Raw genomic sequence first — 12,031 nt, forward strand, 5'->3', positions numbered from 1 at the left:
CATTGCTTTTTGATTGACAATCTTTGAGGGGATAAAAGCCTTTATTTCATACGGATTAAAGGGCAAAGGCGATATACCTTTTATTAGAAGCATTCTTCAGTCATGAGATGATAATACGTAGACCAGAAATGTAAAAATGTTCATTTAAAATCAATACATGTTTCGCAAGCATGAAAGCAGTGTCGGGTTAATTGGAGCTGTCCATGTCTATTTTTTTTCGTATGTGCACACATCACGGACTTTGCAAAACTCGCGCTAGCGCCACGTCAAAATTTGGCCAACGCGGACAATTAGCACATGCCGCTTTAGCCAACGCGTCTTACTGCACTATTTCAGTGAAATTGTGGGAATGATATATTGGCAGGATGGGCGATAACTGATGCCCAAATTAGACATAATTTATTTTCAAGAAAAAAACAACAAAAAATAACAACCAGTGAATAGTATCGGCAACAGGCTTTGATTTTTGAAGTTGCTCTGTGACATATTTTTCAAATCGGTATCAAAGTCCGTAACTTAAAATAGCTCCAATGACCTCCCCCGGTCGGATACTTCGAGTAAAGTACGTTTACGGAATTGCACTAAGTTTAGTATTATTTTGCCGCATTGCCAACATTTGAATGTGCTTATAGCGTGACCAACAGGCTATGTCTGTTCCAAGTACGGTATGAAACGCCCATTTAGACTGCAGCTTAATGTTATTACGCATGTACCCATAATGGTCATAATGTATCTTGTTCTCAAAACAGTCCCTCGCGTTAAAACGTTTGGAATGTCTGGGGTTGAGAAACCATTCTTTGAAATGATTGTCAGTCATAACCGATCGATTATTGGTTTGTGGTCACCAAGCTGGACAAGTGTGTTTTCTCCGGTTTTCCCCACATCAAAAGACCACAATCTCGCGCAACATCGTGCCAACAAGAGTAATTAAGATAAGTTGTTATAGCTTGTTTCACAATCGTTGTAAAATTAAATAAAGTTTAAACTAACCGATCAATTACTGTTCTTGGAAAGTTGGTTTAATACAATAACCATAGTTTCGTGTCTTGGTTTTAACTCACAAAATGATATTAGACTTGGAGCATTTTATTATCCATTTGGTAAGTGATTATTTTGTGTTAGCTCAGAGAAAGTAAAGTATGAGTTTAATATTGTTTTAACAATACATCAACTGACTTTCATTAAATCATAGTGTTATACTACCAAAAACAATATTGTTCTAATCGGAAAATAGAAGACATTAAAATAAAATCAGAAAATGGGGCACGGATATGGATTGTAATTCATCTCTGTTTAAAGGTGTTTTCAAATGGTTTGCATTGATTTTCGTATTTGTGATTGCTTTAAAAACATGTTTATGGCCTGCGATGACGGGAAAATTGCACTTTATGAGTTTTTAAACGTATCAACCCGTGGCTTAGGTCATTCTATTTTCATTTATAGTGACCTAGCATGTTATATTTCCGGCTTTCGTAAAATATTTCTTCTGCTGCGCCGGTAGAAATAAAGGAGTCTAACAGTGTGAAGACGTTTGTTTTCAAAATAAAGCCTCTCCTTAAAGTCCATATCATCAAGGAAACACATTTGATCTTGATTCCTGAAATTATTTTTTGTAAAGTAATATTTATTCAAATATTTTCATTATGTTTTCATGACCCTTTCGTTATGCTTGTTTGATATATGATATGGACAATGTACTGTAGTTGATGTAGTTTCGTTACTTTTTGAGACAATATCTCAGGAATATGAGACCTTAAACTGTTGTGTTAGAGATGGATGAAATACAACTTATCCAAAAGATTCACATTCATTTTTGTTGTAACAGGACATTTTCCTTCAGGTTTTTTGTACATATTTTCATTATGAATATTTTATTTTGAATTCAACATGTACTGAAACCCGAAACATCAACAAAAGAATGACATCGATATTTATTTCACTAAAAAAAACGAATAATCTATTCATTGACTTTCAATCTTGTATTATTGAATATTGTTCTTTTTTATTTGTTTGTTGTTAAAACATAAAACAATAATGTTGCAATCAAAAGTGCATTTTAATCGAGGTAAAGCGATATGGCATTTGGAACTCATCGGCCATTTTTATTGAAAACCACTTCGGATGTATGCCGGTACATCAGTTGAAGTAGTTCGTACTTTTTAATTTTATCATTAATTAAACGTAATGTTTTCGAGTTGTATTTATTGATTTAAGTTTGAATTGATTGCCAGTGAATTATTGCATACATAATTAAGATTGCCAAGTATAAAGGCATAAAGTTTAACTGCATAATAAAATTACTACGCGATCTACTTGCAGCGGACTTCAACGCACAACTTTTTGAGTATGTAAACCGTCCAAATACATATTAGGTTGTTTTCAATAAAAATGGCCGAGGGGCTCCGAATGGCGATATGGTAGTATTACTTGTCCGGGAAGGGAGATAAGTATTTGATTTTTTATCGGTCGATCGAGTACTTCGATATTTTAGTTTTCGTTTCAAACCCTATTATAAACATACTCTCTGGTATAACACATTCAAAAGGCCTTCAACCCTTTTGATTGCGTATTGGAATACACTGCACTCGAGAATGGCTTCCCTGAGCTGCGTTCAATTTACTTCCTAATATCATCTGATCTTGATGATAAAAGGACGCATGGGAACATAAATAAAACGCGATCGTGACAATATCATGATTTTCTCGTAACATTACACTTTGGCACATTTAGTAAGTGTCTTAGAAAATGAAAAGAACGTCAACATAATAATAAAAAAGCATTCAAACTCACAAATGTTTCAAAATGCCAAACAGAACAATGTTCACATAATTCCAGATACGGTTGGCAAACGTTTAACAATGCCTATAACTCTGCCATTAACTATAATTTAGTTATGCCCATTTTCTCTGAAATTCAACAGACGAGAGTGGGCAGTCGCTTCGCGGGCATCTTGTTTCCATGAAAGTATTTTCTTACACGAATAAGCGACATATCTACTTTGTCGTTAAATTTATATATTTGATTAATTGTCTTTGTTTGAATGTAAAATCAAGTTACCCAGGTTCTAAATCAATCAATGCCTTTGTCAAGACTTACAGACTCAGAGCAGACAAGGTTGCACTATTCAATTATAAGAATTTGAAGAAATCGAGTACTCAACGCAAGATGATCGTAACTCAATATAACAATACAGCGAGTTAGTGGAAATAATGCGCTTAACCCTCGATATCGCCAGGAACCGATTAAATATCGCCGTGAGACAAACATTTATCATGTAGGATGGCCTTTGGAGAAATTGATCAGGGACTTGAATGATTAAAAAGTGATACTTCCAGGATACATAATGAACAAGTATTACGAGTGATTGATAAACTCTGCGATGTTCAGTAAATATACAACCACCTACGTGCATTGACATATCCACTAGGAAACTACATTCCATAACACATGTCTAATGCAGTCGGTTATACTAAAGGTGTCTTTCGATTCCATTTTTGGCAAATTCCATAAAAAGTATTTTTGGTTATTTTAAACATTAACACTTGACATTGGCCGTTCGATCGTTGATAAGGTGACCCGATTGTGTAACTATTGACACTTAAAATTCCAATGTCACGTTCACATTTTGCATTCGGATGTCGATAAGTAGACCCGATTGTGAAAATATTAACGCTTGGAATTCGAATTTGTCGTACGGCAGTTGACTATATGACTAAATTTTGTTAACATTCACAGTTGACATTCCAGGGTAACGTTCGTGTTTGCCGTACGGCAGCTTATAAGTTGACCCCATTGTATAAACAATGAGACTTGGCATTTCAATATCACGTTCATATTATTCAAAATTGTCTGTTCTTAAACGAGTGCAATTATGTTTCACAGTTAAGCAATTTAACACTTTTCACGAAAGTTCAATAACCGAAGAATTAACTGGATCTAAAAAAGACATAATAAGTTCAGTCGTACTATACATCGATAATCAGTTATCTGATAGATACTAAGATTAATATTCAATCTGACTCTATACATTCATTAACCGCATTGAACATGGGAACACGGACAGAATATCCGTATTATTAGGCAATACAATTGAGTAATATTTCAATCTACAAAACTACTGTTTTTCTAAGTTTTAAATTAGGTAAATGGTATGAACAATACACTAGTCAATTGGCCTACGTGATTACTTGCATCACTGTTGCTTGCAAGAATAATTAAATGTATAATAAGTATCACTTCCGTATATAATAGTGAAAAAACTGCCGATTCATGATCCTGTGTCAAGAAGTGCCGTGTGGCCGTTGCAATGGTTTGTAGAATAGGTACTTTATGATCCTACGGAATAGCGCTCAATTATTACGCATGATGGCCAGTCAAGCGACAACTCAAAATAGACAACCAATAAGGCAATTAATCCAACCAGAGAGATCTTCCGTTTTTGACACAATTTCACACTACTCAATTGAGGTTATGACGTATTTTACATCAGTCTCAGACGCTTTGTTTGAATGCTGTAAATAGTGACTGTTATTCAATTTAGAAAAACGAATAGACCATTTAAATGAACCGAAATCATGAACTCACCGTATTCAAAACTTAAAGGGAGCATATTAGAGGACCAATTAGATTAGTCAGTCAGTTGGACGGTCGGTCGGCTTGCTGCTTTTGGCTTGTGAACTACTACCACAATTTGAACTTTAAATGCATGGTTGTCATGCCAGGTGATTGTGTTTTACATATCTTTATTAGCTGCGGCAAATTTGTCCAAGTGCCATCAATGTGTTTAGGTCTAAAAGTTTACTTTAATTGTCTTTGAAATGGTCTTATGTTTCTTAACGCTCAGTTGCAATATTCTCGGTAGTCTTTTAAACTACTGAATTTGAATAATCGTCTAAGTAATTACTTTTGGGTAATGCACAATTTCATAAATGTGCGATGTATGTTACAAAGTAGTTCTGTCTGCATACCAGCTTAGAATGTCTTGACCTTATAACGTGTTGCTTTGTTATTGTTCTAGCAGCTCATTGATCTAGCAAACACCGTGATTAATCTATGTGGAATTTCCTTAGAAAATATATTAAAAATGCAAGTTTCAGGAAATATTGTATATCAGGTTATATCTGATTGTTGCTATTTATAACGTTAAAATGAATTCAAATCTAGACGTGATAAAATGCATATTAATGTTCATATGCTATCTGCCTTTGTTGTAAGGTGTCGCTGAGCGTTTGTGCCTTCCATTTCATCCACTTATGTAAATATCAGGACTAGTGTTGAAGTTCTGACTACAAAGCTTGTTTCTGCAGTTTTCGTTGTATTTCATAGTTGTATTCAATTTTTATAAACATATTGTATATTGTATTTAGTGTTTGTAAGTGATGATTGACAAATTATACTGTTTAAGTAGCAGTCACATTCAACGAACTGTAATTAAAATTTCAACCTTTGAAAACATATTTTTGTTTCTAATATCTGATTAACTAAGGGGAATTTATAAACTTTATATTCATGTTTTTTATTTGTATTTGGGAAGAATTTGTTATTAAAACATCTAATGCTGTACATTTGAGATATACTTTTAAGTCGGACATTTTGAATGTGTTTTTTCTTTCAAGTGTTTTCATGCCATTGTTTGTGAATTACGAAATTCAATGAAAGCATGATAATATCAAGTGTAGAAAGGTTTTGAAACAATCAAATGAGCCTCATATTGTATTAGCTGATCATGTATGTACGGTTTTAAAGACTATATAAGGTTATCACTGTCTGCTATTGCTAGAAATTATTGTATATGTTGGTAAAATAAGTGTTTGACCATAGAAATGTGAAGGCAATTGTAATGGTAGCATGTAGCCTGAAATGCTTTTGTCAAACTATAAAACATTCATTATGAGCGTGAAATGTTTTTTTATGTTTATCGATTGATGTCTACTTTATGCTTGTGTTTGGAAACAAAAGACAACCATTAAATATAGTAAAAATAGCAGGACGTTTTGAATTGCACCATAAATATTTCTATTATGGCGGCAACTACAATATAGAATAAATGGCTTATGCATGTAAAGCAGTTTTATGTGCATTCAGCGTAGACGCAGGCTGGATTTAAGTTTTAATGCACAGTGAAAACATCAATAAATACACATTAAAGTTGAGTAATCGGTTTCAACATGCAATTTGACGTTGTTTAAACATTTTTTTTTTATTTCATGAACATTTATTAAAACACGCTTTCATGTATTATCGTAAGGATAGAGAATATCGCTGAATTTTTCTTTTTGCTGCATGGATAAATGATTGTGCTTCACTCCTTAAATTTGAAGATTGCTTTTAGTTTCGGATGTATAACGTATTTCCAATTCATATTGCAATGTTTGTGTTAGCCAGAGTGCGGTTTGAAGAAAATTATCAAAGCAATCCCTGCTCAATACCGTTCAAACTATTCCCACGAAGCTTGAAGCGTATGTTATAAGAGACAGTACGAACATGCATGATGAAGCGCATAAGTCTTCATTTATTATTGAGTTATACCCCTTGTTCTACTGAAACTTAACACCATAGGCGCATAACTCTTCCTTTTTTGTTGAGTTATAACCCTTGTTCTACTGAAACTTAACATCAGAGGTGCATAACTCTTCCTTTATTGTTGAGATATATCCCTTGTTCCACTGAATCTAAACATCAGAGGCGCAGAACCTTTCCTTTATTGTTGAGTTATACCCCTTGATTCACTGAAACTAAACATCAGAGGTGCATAACTCTTTCTTTATTATTGAGATATAACCCTTGTTCTGCTGACACATAACATGAGAGGCGCATAACTTTTCTTAAATTGTTGAGTTATACCCCTTGTTCCGATAAAACGTAGCAGCGTAACAAAACCAAACGAATGTTGGTGCTCGTTCCGCGGTGCTTTTGTTAAGTCCTTCATCTAGTGTTCATTTAACGTTGATATGTGTGACATTTAATGATAATACAGTTTTATTTTACTTCACTTATCCCTTAGCTAACATTTTTTTATCTAATTATATATTCTTTTCTTCTGCAACAGTATTTTGACTCGAGCAGAACTAAACAAACACCTTGAAGAAATCATTTAAAGCTTGGAAAATAGATAGATGTCGGTTTTGTGATTTTTGCAAAAAATTATAGAAATCCCCCATTGTCCATAATGTTGGCACTTATCAACTATTTGTACATAGATATAGTCCAGTCAGATCGTCACCAGAATACTTCAGAAAATGGGAAAAGCACAAAATTTTGAACACACTATCTAAAGAAAAAAAACTGAAAAAATAGCCCTAGACCCATTCTGAAAAATCCAAAATGACCGACAAATTCCAAATTGGCCGCCAAACATGTTTTGGCATTTTAATTATTCATCAAAATAATAAATCGATACAATTTCAGACCAATTGAGTAATTTTTCAATATAGGAATTGATATTTATTTAATAAATGAATCATTTCGGGTAATTTATTTGGATTTTAAAAACAAGGTAATCTCCCCTTGTTTTAAATTTGCCATTTAAAGACGATTTTTTTGTTGATAAAGCATGCTTCTCTGCTAATTTAGATGAATTTATGCCTGAAACTTACTGCATTGTTAAGATTTAAGCTATGGTATTTACCAAAAAGCTGAACTAGTAATTAAAAAAGCACCAATTGATAAAAAAGAATGTCACATGGTGTTGAGACAACATAGACTGTTTGGTCAACGTTTATATTAATGATGAATTTTTTTAGTAATAATATTTAATGAAACATATTATTAGTTTGTTAACACATCATTAAATGATATATTTTCTAAATTTGGATAGAACTAGCTTTATAATTTTTAAATTACATACAGTATTTTGAAATTCTATTTTTTGGTTTTTTAACATGAACCCAAAATATAGAGACTAACTTTTGTGTAGTGTTACATCATGTAGTCTAGTTTTCGTTTACAAATACTTACACAAGGAACATGGCTGATAGTCCATATGTTTTCAAACATCCGACAATGGCCAAATCGATGTATTTTGTGCCAAAGCAACATTTCTGACTTACAACTACTATACAGTCTAACAATAACATTGGTTGTATAAGATTTGTAGAAGATTTGAAGAGGTTTAATGATTTGAAATGCCTTCCAATGGCAGTTGATATAAGCTTGTTAGATGACGGTGAAGGCATGTCCCAAACCCTTCTAAAGCATAAGGCTAAATGGCACAAAGAAAACTCAAATTACAGCAGATTGAAAAAAGATTAAATTCTTCGGACCAAACAGCAAACGTATTATTGAAAAATAAAGTAAAAAAATGATTGATTTGTGTCAAATGTATTTTATTTCAAAACAGATAATTCAATATTCGGATATATCTATTCGAAAATAAAAACGATCGTACGTGGGTTGATATAATTGCAATTTGTAGACCATACATATTTTTCAAATAAGTCTAAAATAGAATAAGAAAAAGCTAATGTTAGTGAAATAATGGCTTCACAAACGATCTAAGGTCTAAACATCATTTTGCTGATTTTAAGCGATTCAAGATCATCAAATGTCATAGCTTCTCCGCCGTAAACATAAGTTCCGGGTTTGTAATACCGCCCATTCAGGTTCGCATAACCGAGGCACGATTTGTACCACTACCCGCCGGCAAACCGATCGGCACAATTAGTCGAACTGTCAATGTCATTGCCATGGTCAAATGTGGAAAAGGCAGAACCGTTTGCGTAGGTATTAAACTGGTAAGCAGTCGGAATCTCTGCAAATAAAGGAAAATATATCGGTTAATTGTTTCATGTCGTCAATTGCTTGAATATGAAATACAATTTTGTATTATTATTATTATAAAAATAATGGCATTTCGATAGGTCAATTTCGGCATGCAAGGTTTGCCACATTTTTTTGATGAACAAGACATATTCAAGAAATAAACCAATGTCAATAACAATTTGAAACAAACACAGAGATGGAACTATTAATATGTTATTGTTTGTTGCTAGCTTTTGAGTGAACACTTCGTTTCGTATTCGAATGGAGCTATATTGTTTGTTACTACCATACTTAACTAATCACAAAACAACAACAATAAACAATGTATTACAAAAGCTTTTGGGCGTAAAGCCATGAAGTTATTTTTTAACGCTTTTCACAACACTTGAAATGTCCATGTCAGTCCTCAATTAACAATTTATTTCATTAATGATACAAAATACTTACTTCCACTTTCTGCCTTTGTATTTCCTATATGTAGGGTATAATTAGACTCGGCCCCCACACTGAAGCCAGCGTATACGACAAAGCCGGTGTTACTATTTCCACGTGTGATGTCGATCCTTAAATCATTTGCTGTCCGGGAGATCATCTCATACAATAGTTGAGGCCTACGAAACATAATTATATGCATCAGATTGTTTATGTTGCCAATTGGCCTTTTTTATCATTTAACTAATGTGTGACTTTGTGCAGCGTGATGCTTGACGATTTTGCGTTACTCTTTTTGAACAACGTGTAAAGGCTAGGTTATTTAATTAACAAAGAGTGAATTTTGCGTCATTCTATAGGAACAAAATGTGGATTTTACGTTTTCGATATGAACACAGTGTGGATTTTGCTTTATTCTATATGAACAAAGTATGGATTTTGCATTATTCTATATGAACAAAGGGTGATTTTTGCGTTATTCTATATGAACAAAGTATGGATTTTGCACTATTCTATGAATTTCGCTCTATTCTATATGAACACAATATGAATTTTGCGTTATTCTAAAATGACAAAGTGTGAATTTTGCGCTATTCTATATGAACAAATTGTGAATTTTGCGTTATTCTATTCGGTGTCAGTTTTGCAATTCTATAATCCGAAATCGGACAATGCAATGTCTAGCGTTAGTTTACTCATTTCAATTTGATTGGCAATAAATTTCATTAAGATTGTTCTATACAAATATTATTTCGAAATTAATATGGTTTAATGTCATTTTCATTTGGATGAATATCATCAAAAAATCCACTTGTTTCTTCGACATAATATGCCTTCAAATGATCTGCATTTTTTCAAGTCATGAATTATTTTGATTGTATTTTTTGTGGATTGTTTTAGAGAAATATCAGTGAAATAAAAATGATATTTCACTATTTCAAAACGTGAATATCAATATATGTAACTAACTGTAAATATGTTTGCCAACTTACACGTCTAAAACGCATATTGCTGGAACAGTTACAGTGAGGTACTTTCTGAACTACAATTACGTCTGCATACAAGCTGACGTTCTTTTCAAAACAAATACAACTAACTGTCGTTTTATATCTCTTTAAGGCAAATGATAAAACTTATTTCTATATTTTAGTGTTAGGCCAAAAAAAAACACAATTGGTTAGGGTAAACCGAGCCTACCTACGGAATAAGCTCCGATCCTTCCGTTTTTATAGTCAGTTTGAAAAGTTAATTGAAAAACTAAAAAATAAAATAAGATTTTTTTTATTTTCTATTTTTTTTCATTGCTTTTCAATATGTAGTTAAATACGCATTATCCTACATTCTTATTTATTTCCGAACAGTCGGCAAAGTCTGAAATATAAAAATAAATAAATTTATCAAATATATCCTACAGAAACACGCATTAAACAAAACAAGAGGATATCTTTGATTGAGACAACTTTTACCAATAGTGGTAAATATATCACTCAAAATCCATTCAATCTTTTTTTGAGACAGTTTATTACCAATAGTGGCAAATATACCACTCGCAAGCAATCCAATCGGATTATATATTTGAATGAGTGAGCTATTACCAATAGTGGTAAATATACCACTGGCAACCGATCCAATCAGAGTATATCCCTGATTGAGACAGCTCATTCCTAATAGTGGCAAATATACGACTGGCAACCATTCCAATCAGAGTATATCTTTAATTGAGACAGCTTAATACTAAACGTGGTAAATATACCAATGGTAACCAGTCCAATCAGAGTATTTCTTTGATTCAGACAGCTCATTACCAATAGTGGTAAATATACCAATGGCAAACAATCCAATCAGAGAATATATTTTATTGAGACAGGTCATTACCAATAGTGGTAAATATACCAATGACAACCAATCGAGTCATTGGCTAAAGCGATGTTTTGTTTGAAGAATCAGCATGACAGTTGAAATGCTCCTGACAAACGAAAGAAAGAAATGCATGTCACAATACTATGGGTGAAGTATATATGTATATCAAAATCATGCCTCATATGAAAAACATGTCCCATATCAACAGAACACCCCATATCACAAGCAAGCCTAATATCACCAGCGACGCACCATATGACCGTCAGCGCCCGATATCTCAAACACGCCCCATATAATATACAAACCCCAATATCACAAATAGTCCCCGTATTACCAGTCACGCCTCCATATCACAAGCACGCCTCATATTAAACGTAACGTCCCATATAAACCATCAACGCCTGAATATCACAAGCACGTGCTTCATCACCACTAACACCTCAATATCACAAGCACTTTCTATATTACCACTAACACCTCAATATCTCACAAGCACGTGCTTAATCACCACTAACACCTCAATATCACAAGCACGTGCTTAATCACCACTAACACCTCAATATCACAAGCACGTTCTATATTACCACTATTACCTCAATATCTCACAAGCACGTGCTTAATCATCACTAACACCTCAATATCACAAGCACGTTCTATATTACCACTAACACACCAATATCACAATCACTTGCTATATTACCACTAACACCCCAATATCAGAAGCACGCCTCATAACAATGTCACACCCTGTATCTCAAACAACGCCTTTATATGTAAAGCTACGCCAAACAACAAAAGAATAATAATAGCCCAATAATAGAATCACTATTTATATCACCGACAGAACCCTTATCTCATCAGTAACGCATCATACAACAAATATGCCCGATATAACAAACACCTCCTTTGTCACCAGCAATGACCTTATATCATAATCAAGCCCCGTATCACTGGCACGCCTCATAGCACAAGAACACCC

General features: G+C 33.5%; 1 pseudogene; it reads right to left on the minus strand.

The window, feature by feature from the left end:
• Positions 1 to 8,630: 8,630 nt before the first annotated feature.
• The window catches only part of LOC128221513 (NAD(P)H-hydrate epimerase-like), a 46,454-nt pseudogene continuing 43,053 nt past the window's right edge, over positions 8,631 to 12,031 (minus strand).

This window comes from Mya arenaria, chromosome 16 (genome assembly GCF_026914265.1).
Source record: "Mya arenaria isolate MELC-2E11 chromosome 16, ASM2691426v1".
In the NCBI taxonomy this organism is placed as follows: domain Eukaryota; kingdom Metazoa; phylum Mollusca; class Bivalvia; order Myida; family Myidae; genus Mya; species Mya arenaria.